Source organism: Chrysemys picta, chromosome 7 (genome assembly GCF_011386835.1).
Source record: "Chrysemys picta bellii isolate R12L10 chromosome 7, ASM1138683v2, whole genome shotgun sequence".
Classification (NCBI taxonomy): domain Eukaryota; kingdom Metazoa; phylum Chordata; order Testudines; family Emydidae; genus Chrysemys; species Chrysemys picta.
Genome location: NC_088797.1, coordinates 103,290,478 through 103,303,218, shown reverse-complemented (window position 1 = coordinate 103,303,218; position 12,741 = coordinate 103,290,478). Strand labels below are relative to the sequence as shown.

Sequence of the window (12,741 nt, the reverse complement as noted above, 5' to 3'; positions counted from 1 at the left end):
AACTATTGTTGTATGTAAAGTAAATAAGGTTTTTAAAATGTTTAAGAAGCTTCATTTAAAATGAAATTAAAATGCAGAGCCCCCCCAGACCAGTGGCCAGGACCCGGGCAGTGTGAGTGCCACTAAAAATCAGCTCGCGTGCCGCCTTTGGCACACGTGCCATAGGTTGCCTACCCCTGGTCTAGCCAACTAGAGAGAATCAGTTAGACTTCACAACATAATACACATTTTTCACCTAACGTGTTGGAAATCAGAATTCTGTCTTCTAGTGGCACCTCCATGCAGATTGGTTCAGAGTGCTACAGTCTAGTTAATGAAGTGTGCTAATAGTAATTAATTTGACTGTTTGTTCTAGGATGACAATGTTCCTTATTCCTAGTCCATTATTTTGATGTATAAGTGCAAGGAATATTATAGAATGATCAGGGCTTAGTGTGTAGTTGTAGCATCTTTTAAAATCCATGGAGGACCTTCTACCTGCTGTGTAACATATAGCATTTATATATCTCTGTGTGTTTGTGTGTATCTAGAACATGTATATAATTTATTTGGCAATTAAAAAGCATAGATATGTTTGGGGGAAGAGGAAATCACCCTCTAGCCTCCCTTAAAACCTCCTGAATATGGGGGTCTCAATTAAAATGGATTCTATGCCTGCCTTTTGGACACGTGAGACATGCAGAATCTTCTTTTAAATCCATGAATACAGCATTGCTATGTGTTAACCCTAGCAGAAAGTAAGTTTTGCTAAAGCTTTTCCAGCTGGATCCATGAACAATTTGCCTTTGAGACAACATACTCAAAAACAGTCCCCACAGTCATGCATGAGCTTAAAACAAGGAATGAAATTGGTCTTTCTGTTATAAAAGTATGACAATACTGTTTATGACATAAAATAAATTCAAAGATACTCTTATGAATAAAGATACTGCTAAAGTAGGAATTAGAACTAACAGGAGACTAACTTTAATATACATCAGAACAAATTTAGAGACAAAGTTAGCTGAATCTTTATGGTTTTTCTTTACTCTGGGACAAATCTCTGAACCATGTTGCCTTCAGAACCTCAATTTACCTTGGCCATGTGGCATTAGAAGAGAAATGGAACCCTGATCTTCCCATGAGCAGCTACATAGCTTTGTGCAGCTGTTCAGAGCTGCCTTGGACAGAGGAGGTGGAACCCATCTGGGTGGTTATATTACTATTTCGCAGTAATATCTGCTGGAAGTAACAGCTGGGAGGCAGTTCCCTCTCTAATGTCTGAGCTGGGGGAGGGGGAGAGTGGCGAAAGGAGGGATGGGGGAAGAGGCAGGGTTCTCCTCAGCTGTCTGAATATACTATATATATGTCTGTCAAAATATTTTATGGATCATAAGGCCTAGATCTAGTGAGGAAGGATGTCTGCATGGTGCTCAGTGCTGTCAGGATGTAAGTGGAGAGCACATTGCTCTTTTATATGACCCTTCAAACTAACTCACAAGCTATGTTTTTCTTTTTGCTCTGACTCTGGTTCATTCTATCATATGTGAAAATATCTCTATGGAGCATGAACAGGAAGAAGCTGTGAAGGGTGCTTGAAGGACAGAAAGTGGCATTTTCAGGAGCTCCCTGTTCTCCAGAGCTGTTCTGTAGATTCCAATCCAGGAATAGGTGGGGAGGGATTCTGTACTGCTTTTACTTCCTCAGGACTGATCAGATCAGTGTTGAAGAAGCACATGTAGGAATAAGGGAATGACTTTCCTTACTTCTATGTGGAAGAGTTTTTGAACCTTCAACTCCTATTGCAGTCAAATGTCAATTTGTGTAAGGATTTGTCTTCACTGAACAATGATGAAAGTCAGAGGAACTCAGCAGCTTGGAGCACCAGCTCATTCAGAACTGCAGTCAATATCTGAAAACTAATCATCATGGTAATACCAGTAATAGTAATAAAACCTCCAAAATATAAAAAGCCAGATCTTCAATCTGGTATAAATCAGCCTAGTTCCATTGGCTTTAGTGGAGCTAGGCTGTTTTATCAGCAGCTGAAGATCTGCTCCATAATGTCATCTTTTCAGAAGCTTTGGAGAAAGCAGCAAAGATTTTCTTCTGGTCTCTATGCCTCTTGAACTATCAAGAAAATAGGCCAGTCATGAAATAAAAATGCAAAATAATCCCTAAGTGTGTGTCTAATTCATTCTGGTGAAAACCAGCTCTTAGGAAAATTGCAATTAATCACATGTCCAAACTTCCATATATGTTAATTGGATTTATTTAATATAATTCAGGTAATGTCTGTGAAAGTTTCTCGTGTCAGCTCTTCTTTAAATTCACTGCATGGTTCTATTTTAAGATGAAAAGCCGTGTTTTCAAAGCTATTGTCCTATATATTTTATAAATCCTAGCTACTGTTTTAACTCCAGTGGGAACTGGCAATGTCTGCTCAGCACCTAGTTTTCATCCAACCACAGCTCTAAGGTTGCACACTAGATTATAAGATGTAGGAGCAAAACTAAATGACAAACTAAACAGTGTAACACAAATAGAAATGTGTAACAATTATTATTATTTGTATTGTAGTAATGCGTAGGGGCCACAATCATTGACCAAAATACTAGGTGCTTTACAAACACACAGCAAAAAGATATCCCGAGGGGATTACAATCTAAGTATAAGACAACAGATAATAGGTGCATACAACAGACAGGTGGAGCATAAGGAAACCATGAAACAATAAAAGCTGAGTTAGTGAGTTCAAAACATTCACATTTTTTTTTTTTTTTTTTTTAGCCTTGAGCTGGTACTTAGAGATTAACTTAGTCAAGTCAGAAAGGAAAATAATCTTTTCAAAGAGAAAGGCAATATTACAATATAGCTCCCAGATAAGTTTACTTGTTAGTACCTGATATTATTCAGCCAAAAGACTGGTTTGAGTTTAGCTGCATTTTAGATATAGATATACAGTACCCTGCGGGGTGCAGCATAAAGAATTCTGATCATTACCAATGTAACCAACAGTCTATTTCGGTTCTTTTACTAATTTTTTAATGAATAATGCAGATGTGTGGGGATTATTAACAATAGTCACCATACCAAGATCTAAGAAGAATGCTTTCTACTCTTATTGGGAGTATAAACTAGGGCAGAGGCACAGCAGATGTGGTATTGTGTTCAACTATATCTCCTTGTATAAATGTGTCCTTGGAAGGTGAATCCAGATAAAATGCATCTATGCAGCTGAGCTCTCTCTCCTCATAGAATGAAACAGAAGGAAGAAAATTTCTGTCTTTCTTTGATTTTCTTGGGGAGGGGAGGGGAATTTTAAGGTAGGAATAACTTTCTACCAACACTGAGGTATTCTTAAGTTGTGAGGGAAATTATTCTTGCTGTTGGTGTCACTAGGCATAGCTACCAGGTAACTCGGGGGAGTGGAAGGCCATAAGTGCTGATGAAACTCCCCTGCTCTGGGTCTAGGTGAGCCACAGTAACTCCATCTTGTGAACTTTGACCTACCTCCATGCTACCTGCTTACATGCTGTAGCAGAAATGTAATGGTCAGCTTTTTCTAGCAGACAGCTGCAGTTTCGTTCACACTAGCAAAACTTTTAGTGATAATGCGGGAGAAAAGGTGGAGGGAAAGACTGCGTGCGCATGAACCTACAAGGTCGAAGATAAGCATACGGACGGGAATCTTTCTAACTGTAACTGCTCGAGGAGGGAGGGATAGGAGGGGTAAGAGGGAGTAACAGAACAAAGGCTTACACAGAAACAGCTTGGAATATAAAAGGGAAAACTTGCTTGTATGTGCTGTGCTTGATTTGAGACATGCTGGTCTCCTAGTGCCTATTCAGAGCTCTTGAATAAACTTGGATTGCTTCTCCACCTAGGTGTGTTCATTAGCACACCGAAGCACACCGGGCAATGAACCCCGCTGCTGCCTCCTCAGGCCTTTTGGGCTGGCAACATTGCCTACTTTAGTTTTCTCAAATTAATGCACAAGTCTCAGATTTATCTGCAGATCTTCATATGAAGAAAAAGTTCAAACCTCATTTGCTTGACTCCTTATAACACATTATTTTTTTGTTAACTGAAAATGCAGGTGGGTTTTTTCTTTTCTGAAGCTGGTTTTAGCCTGAATTTATTTAGGTTACTATCTTGCTTTATTCTGGCAGTTTACTCATTGTCGCAGATAACAAACAGCTATAAATTATAATTACACCTCTTAATAGATGCCATTAAGAGTGCACTATGATCATGGAGGACACAATATTGCAGCTAAAGGATAAAGCTGCGGGTAAAAAGAACAAACTAGCATCTCATTAAGAAGACAGTGTTAATGATGACACAGGGACACCTCTAGCTTCGAGACATGAGTTAAAACAACTTTTATTAAATGAATCACTATCGTACAAGCTTCCTCTTGCTGCTTTTTCCAGGTAGTGTTGGAGATTCAAAGGTGTGGATTTCAACTCCTCTGACTCTTATCCCAATAAGAAAAGGGAACAGAAGTAAGGAAGTATCGAGAACGTTATATCTGACTTTCCTGACTTTTAACGGTGAGAATTAAATTCACGATATAGTTTTTTTTCAGTGTTCATAAATGGTAAATAAACTACATAATATTACGTTCATAGGTATTTTATAAGTAATAAAGGGAATTGAAATACAATAAGATCCACTATATTTAAGCCCCAATCCTGAAAGTACATATGCATGGGTTTAATTTGAAGCATGTGAATAGTGCTTTTTTCATAAATTATATCTATTACATAAATTCACATGAAGTATCTTAACTTAAACTTTATTGTGCAACCTACAACATTCGCCTAACGTGAGGAGATTACAACATGGCCTGGCTGCAACTCTTCGGCCTCCAGGCCAGGTGCCAGAGCCAGGTCAGGGTAAGAGCCAGTGGGCAGTTGTGGAAAGCTGCGGACCCTCCAATCTGGCCTGAGCGGGGAACCCAGGAGGCGGAGAAATGGGCCAAGGACTGTTCTCGCCTCCCCACCCCTAAGCAAGTGGAGGGGCTTGGGCTTCCTGGCCTGGTTCTCGCTTTTGACTTGGCCGGGGGGGTGGGGCCTTAGGGTGGAGAGGAGAGGAAGGAAGAATCAGTTGCCACTGCCTTTACTATACTTGCAACCAATTTGCCTGGTATTGAAGTTAGATTTACCAACCTGTAATTGACAGGATTGCTTCTGGAGCCTTTTAAAAAAAAATTGGCATGACATTAGCTATCCTCCAGTTATCTGGTACAGAGGCTGATTTAAGCGATAGATTACATACCAAAGTTGTTAGTTTTGCAATTTCATATTTGAGTTCCTTCAGAACTCTTGGGTGAATGTCATTTGGTCCTGGAGACTTTGTACTGCTTAATTTATCAATTGATTCCAAAATCTCCCCTATTGACCCCTCAATCAGATTCAGTTCCTCAGATTTGTCACCTAAAAAGTATGGCTTGGGTGTGGGGATCACCCATACATCCTTTACAGTGAAGACCAATGCAAAGGATTCATATAGCTTCTCTGCATGGTCTTGTCTTCTTTGAGTTATTCTCTCCAGTTATTAGGAAGAGTCAGGTAATAGTTATGGGGGATTCGATCATAGAAATATAGATAGCTGGGTTAGCGATGACCAGGAGAATCGCATGGTGACTTGCCTGCCTGGTGAGAAGGTTGTGGATCTCACGAGACATCTAGATAGACTTATGTGTAGTGTAGGGAAGGATAGGAGAGAGGTCCAGGAGGCCAAATTTAGGATGCTAGGTAAGAGATCGAAGTCCAGGACTTCCATGGTAGTTTTCTATGAAAAGCTTCCAGTTCCACATGCAGGTCCAGTCAGATAAATAGAACTGCAGATTCTCAATGCATGGATGAGACGATGGTGTAGGGAGGAGGTGTTTAGATTTATTAGGAACTGGGGAAACTTTTGGGAAAGAGGGAGCCTATACAGGAAGGATAGGCTCCTCCTAAACCAAAATGGAACCAGATTGCTGGCACTTAAAATTAAAAAGACTGTAGAGCAGTTTTTAAACTAAGGGCTGGGGTAAAGCTGGCAGGTGCGGAGGAGCACATGGTTTGGACAGTAACATCCCTTAAGGGAGGGAGGAGAAGATGGAAGATGATAAAATACAGGTAGGATCTGATGAGAAACAGTCAAATGAAAAAAAAGTCCCATTCAATTACATCATATAATAGCAGACAGCTAAAACATGAGAAGTTTTTAAAGTGCTTATATACCAATGCTAGAAGTCTAAATAATAAGATGGGTGAACTAGAGTGTCTCGTATTAAATGAGGAGATTGATATAATAGGCATCACAGAAACTTGGTGGAATGAGGCTAATCAATGGGACAGTAATACCAGGGTACGAAATAGATCAGAAGGACAGAACAGGTCGTGCTGGTCGGGGAGTGGCACTATATATGAAAGAAAGCATAGAATCAAATGAAGTAAAAATCTTAAATGAATCAAACAGAACCATAGAATCTCTATGGATATTATTTCCATGCTCTAATAATAAGAATATAGCAGTAGGAATATATTACTGACCAGGGTGGTGATAGAGACTGTGAAATACTCAGAGAGATTAGAGAGGCTATTAAAATAAACTCAATCATAATGGAGGATTTCAACTATACCTATATTGACTGGAAATAATGTCAAGACGGGATGCAGAGATAAAGTTTCCTGACACCTTAAATGATTACTTCTTGGAGCAGCTAGTCCTGGAACCCACAAGAGGAGAGACAATTCTTGATTTAGTCCTAAGTGGAGCACAGGATCTGGTCCAAGAGGTGAATATAGCTGGACTGCTTGGAAATAGTGACCATAATACATTTAAATTTAACAGTAAGAAAGGGATAGATAATAAGAGAGAAAATATCGTATTGCCTCTATATAAATCCATGGTATGCCCACATCTTGAATACTGTGTGCAGATGTCGTTGCCCCATCTCAAAAAATATATATTGGAATTGGGAAAGGTCCAGAAGAGGGCAACAAACATGATTTAGGGGTTGTGCTAACTGCTGCCCTATGAGGAGAGATTAATAAGACTGGGACTTTTCAGCTTGGAAAAGAGATGACTAAGTGGGGATATGATAGAGGTCTATAAAATCATGCCTGGTGTGGAGAAAGTAAATAAGGAAGTGTTATTTACTCCTCCTCATAACACAAGAACTAGGGGTTGTAGTAAGAGGAGGCCCTGAGAAATAAACCTTTGTATCAGAGGCCTGGTATGAGGATTAAGGCCTGAACTAAAGTAATGGTCAAGACTTTGTTAACATAAAGCAAAGTTAAGCTGTGAGCTAGAGGCAGGCCCTGCTCACAGAAGCTGGCAAGGAAAGAGCTGATGCTGCAAAAAGAGACATACCTAAAAGGTACTGGACACCAGATATCAGAACGTACACTATACGGGAACATTCCACAGATAACATGGAACAGGCCGACCCATCCCAATGACAGGGGCAAAAGGGTAAAATGATGGATAGAGTTGTTTTGATCGAACCAACATGTACAAGGTAAGAGGCGGCACCTTACTACGTAGAGGGGTTGTACCTTGCTACGTAGAGGGGTTGCACCTCAATACGTCAGGAGTGATGTGTAACTTGTTTGTACCTGTGTATAAGAATGTATCCCTGGGGTGGTGTCTTTGTCCAGCCGAGGGGGCAGTGGAAAGTCCCGCCACTGACTGAGCTGAGTCCATTGCCAAGAGGCACTTTCTCGTAGCATGCCCTGAATTAGGCTAAGAAACCTACAGGGAACTGCAATTGTGTCCAAGGTCACAATAAACCTGGCCGAGGTGCCTTCATACCTTACTAGAGTCTGTGGTCATTGGGGGTTCTCGTCGGGTTTGCTGTGTCAGCTATCTGCAGAGCTGGGACAGCACACAGAGGGAGCACATGCACGCAGCCGAGTGATATCAACACAGGAGAAAGCAGAGCACCACACCAGTAGCATCTGACAACAGGGGTCACCAAATGAAATTAATAGGCAGCAGGTTTAAAACCAACAAAAGGAAGTATTTTTTCACACAGCGCATAGTCAACCTATGGAACTCCTTACCAGAAGATGTTGTGAAAGCCAAGACTATAACAGGATTCAACAAAGAACTAGATAAGTTCATGGAGGGTAGGTCCATCAATGGCTATTAGCTTGGATGGACAGGGATAGTGTCCCTAGCCTGTTTCCCAGAAGCTGGGAATGGGTGACAGGGGATGGATCACTTGGTGATTACCTGTTCCGTTCATTCCCTCTGGGGCACCTGGTTTTGGTCACTGTCAGAAGACAGGATACTGGGCTAGATGGACCTTTGGTCTAACCCAATATGGACATTCTTATGAGTTCTCCTTTAGCACACTGATCATCCGTTGGCCCCACTGATTGTTTAATTGTGTAATTTATCTGATGAACATTTCAAATTCTGTCATTACTGTGAATAAAATGATTTGTTTTAGATCTCATTAATAGCAGGAAGTGAGTTCATATGAATTTTACCACCTTATCCTAATATGATGCCTAGATGCTATAGTGCTGAGTGCACTAGAAACACCACAGATAGATATTAGAGGGAGGAAAGGTGGGAAGAAGAGATGGGGGAGTGATGCTATAAAAATGTTACTGCTGTTTTGAGGATGAACACATTCTTATGCATGAGCTATGCAGGTCTTTTCAAGCCAAATGACAATAATCAAGTATTCATCATAATCATGTTTTGTATGTGCCTCTTGTTCTGATCAGGTTTTGTCCTGTTTTTACATTGCTCTGTGCATTTTTCCCTTTCAAAGTATATTTGTTACCATGGAAACAATGAAGTCATTGGTACAAGTGGAGCTTAGTGGTATGAATGAGGTCCAACATGAGTTGATCCATAGAGTAATTTGAGAATTTATATTATGGTTATTGGAAAAATGGGTATTTTTATATCAGAGTTATTGTGATTGCATTATTGATATAAATATAGGCAATCTGAAGAATAGAAAACAATGCCAGTTTTATTCCATTTCTCTGGAATTTTATTAAAGCATCAGGAAAAAGAAATAAGCAGCCTTAATTGAGGTCCTTTGCAGACAGCATTTTTAAAATTGGCCCTTTCAAGTGCTACAGTTTGTATAAAATATTTCTATCCTATAAAGATGTACATATTACTGTAAGTTGCTAACATTTGCAATCCAAACAGTTTTAATTGCCTCATTATTATTAAATATTTATAACACTCAAAGGCCCAATCTAGGCCGGGGCAATGTACAAACACAGAAAAGAGAGCTCCCAGCCATGGAAGGCTTACTCAGAGTTCGGAAATGTAAAAAGTCATGTAACTGCTGTAGGCAGGATTGTGCTCTGCCCTTAAGACACTGCAGGTGCAGATAACCACTGCAGGTGGGCAAGGAGTAGGTGGTTGGACAGATATAGTAAATGGGTGGAGCCTTTGGTATCTATCCCAATGCCCTGGTTAGCACAGCTGTGTTAGCCCAGAATGGGAAAAGGTCTGCTACTTACAGAGAACCCTGGAACAAAGAGGAAACAAAGGAGAGAATTTTTATTACATTGAGAGTCACAGTTAACCCCCTGGTATTGCCCCTTACTTAGTGCAGATGGTAAAGTTACAGTCCAGCTCTGTATGATCATCATTCAATTAATCTTTTGTTCTTGTCATGTTCTCCACACACTTGGAGGAAGGGGAAGATAATTGAAATAAAAACATATTCTAATAAACAAACACAAAAGTGTTTCATATAAAATAAAGAATGAACACAAATGGAATCCTGGTCACCAGAATACAGAAAATAGAGCAGAGTAAATTCAGATGGGTAGCGGTAGAGACCCCAGTCTGTAGCTGGATTTGGGTGGGCTCTGAGAGGTTATAAGGATCCCTGCAGCAATCCAATGGCAGGATTAGAGCCTGTCATAAGTATAAAGGGAAGGGTAACAACCTTTATGTATGCAGTAATATAAAATCCCTCTTGGCCAGAGGTACAGAATCACTTACCTGTAAGGGATTACTCTGTTCAATTAACCTAGTTGGTACCTGACCAGAAGGACCAAGGGGAAGGAAGATACTTTCAAATCTGGAGGGGAAGGGGAAGGGTTTTGTTTGCTCTCTTTGTTGTGCTCTCTCGGGACAGAGAGAGGGACCAGGCAGGAAAAAATCCTCTCCTAAAACCCTACCTGAAATAAGCATCTAAGATTACAAAAATTGTAAGTAAAGCAAGGATTATAAAGCATTAGATTATCTTTTGTTTTAGCTTGTGATTTTTTCCCTATGTTAAGAGGGAAGTTTATTCCTGTGTTTTGTAACTTTAAAGTTTTGCCTAGAGGGGAATCTTCTGTGTTTTAAATCTTATTACTCTGTAAAATTACTTTTCATCCTGATTTTACAGAGGTGCTTCTTTTACTATTTTCTTTATAATAAAGTTCTGCTTTTAAGAACCTGATTGGTTTTTAGTGTCCTAAAACCCCAAAGGTCTAGTCCAGGGGTCGGCAACATTCGGCACGCGGCTTGCCGGGGTAAGCACCCTGGCGGGCTGGCCAGTTTTATTTACCTGCTGATGCGGCAGGTTCGGCCGATCGCGGCCCCCACTGGCCGCGGTTTGCCGTCCCGGGCCAATGGGGGCGGCGAGAAGCGGCGCAGGCGAGCGATGTGCTCACCATGGCTTCTCGCCGCCCCCATTGGCCCGGGACGACGAACCGCAGCGAGTGGGGGCCGCGATCGGCCAAACCTGGCCGCGTCAGCAGGTAAATAAACTGGCCCGGCCCGCCAGGGTGCTTACCCTGGCGAGCCACGTGCTGAACGTTGCCGACCCCTGGTCTAGTCTGTGCTCACCTTGTTTACCTATTTGGTTGGTATATTATTCTCAAGCCTCCCCAGGAAAGGAGGTGAAGGGGCTTGCAGGGATATTTTGGGGAAACAGGAACTCCAAGTGGTCCTTTTCCTGAATCTTTGTCTAACTCACTTGGTGGTGGCAGCAATACCATCCAAGGACAAGGAAGAATTTGGGCCTTGGGGAAGTTTTTAACCTAAGCTGGTAGAAATAAGCTTAGGGGGTCTTTCATGCGGGTTCCACATCTGTACCCCAGAGTTCAGAGTGGGGAGGGAACCCTGACAGAGCCATAGTGGGGAGTTGTTAATTCATGCCTCAGATTTAAATTTAAGGCCCATTAGATTAAAGGGAGATTATGTAATTAAAATAAATTCCAGTCTGTTTTCCATGGCCCAGAGAGAGTGTGATTATTGAAAACTAGTCTATTTTATTTCTTGTTAGTCCAATCCAAAACATCACCCACATCTTCTTATAGCTTTTAATCTTTGTATTCTGGACTAACATCATAACCAGTGCTATGCACTCTCATATTAGCTAAAGATAAATGGGAGTGTGGTACCATAAATTTAAACTGAGCTGTAGCCTAACAATATAGGTCTTGGGTATGTGATAGCTGTACTCCATCTGACCTTTCCCTGTTAATTAATTTTTGTTAACCATTTGTAGTCTGCCTCTGACAAAGAAAATTGCCAAATATTAATTCACAACCAAATGTATTAAAATGATAATTGTTTCTATTATAGCAGTAGGATCTAGTGATCTCAGTCAGAATCAGGGCTCTTTTGTGTTAGGTGCTCTACAGACATATTGCAGGACACAGTTCCTGTCCTCAAGAGCTGAGAATGAGCCCATGCTTCCTTCTGCTTCTACACATGGAGGGAACCAGTATCTACATGAGAGATTTTACATCTGCAACATCTTCATCTTTTCCTTTTCACCCAACAGCAGCCCTTCCACTGGCTCTGGCTCGGTGGAGCCGGAGAAAGCCCTGACAGTTGTGGCTGTGAGGTTGTGTTGGACTTGGCTGGTCTCTTCATACTCTTTTCTGCTTCAGCTCCACAGGTAAAAGTCGTGGAAGTAAATACTGTCTGATGCTCTGTCAACATACACTGTGTTCTTCTGCACACTAGGGGAAGTTTCACTTCCTGCAGTTGGGGAGTCTGTAAGATCATTTATGATCAGGACAGGGAGATCTGCAAGCACAAGTTCTTCAACTGTCTTTCCATCCAGAGGCAAGTGGGAACTGCTGAGATGCATGGCAGAGGGGAGCTAAAAGCCATGCATGTGGATGTCCCTTGTCTCCATTGGGCACCCTGAGATTTGTGTAGATCTCAGTAGTTTCACAGGCTGAGGAAGTGGAACTTCTTATGGAGATGGGGCAAATCAATGCTCATTGAAAAAATAAGTGGAGAACAATAGGAGGTTGGGGAGGCCCTCAGGAGGAACACCGTAGCATAACATACAGTATAAAACCCATGCTGACCCACTTCACTGATATTCACTGATATTAAATGCTCAGTTTGAAATGTTTAAGGTATAGACTAGTCAAAAACTGAGGCACTCCAATGTAGTGGCCACTTCTGAAAACATTGGTCAGAAGGTATATTTTAGTACTGTGAGAGAATGATAGTTCTCAAATTTATATATATTTTTAATGAATGCAGAACAGAACACCACAAGACATAATTATCAGTTCATAAGGCATAATTATCAAGAGCAAGGGATAATTTCAGCATTCATTCTACATAAAATCTGGAGATTTTATTGCAGCGGGAGCATGAATACTTTGAGCAGTGGTATTGTTAAATGTGGGTGAAATGCATTGGAAGGAATTAACATTAAAGAATTCTGAGGGGGAATGTCCAACACTTATACTTTGCTGAGAGAGTATAATTAACAAACATAAATTTGGCTTGATTACAGTAATTGCACATTTTTAGTTT

At 40.9% G+C, this 12,741-nt stretch overlaps 1 long non-coding RNA gene across 1 annotated transcript in view; it reads left to right on the top strand.

Moving 5' to 3' along the window:
* LOC101935102 (uncharacterized) overlaps positions 1-11,861 on the top strand; it is a 69,179-nt gene extending 57,318 nt beyond the window's left edge. The window contains exons 2-3 of the long non-coding RNA XR_256176.3: positions 4,416-4,535; positions 11,744-11,861. This is a non-coding gene — a long non-coding RNA (uncharacterized LOC101935102). The remainder of the gene's footprint in view (positions 1-4,415; positions 4,536-11,743) is intronic.
* The last annotated feature ends 880 nt before the right edge of the window (positions 11,862-12,741 follow it).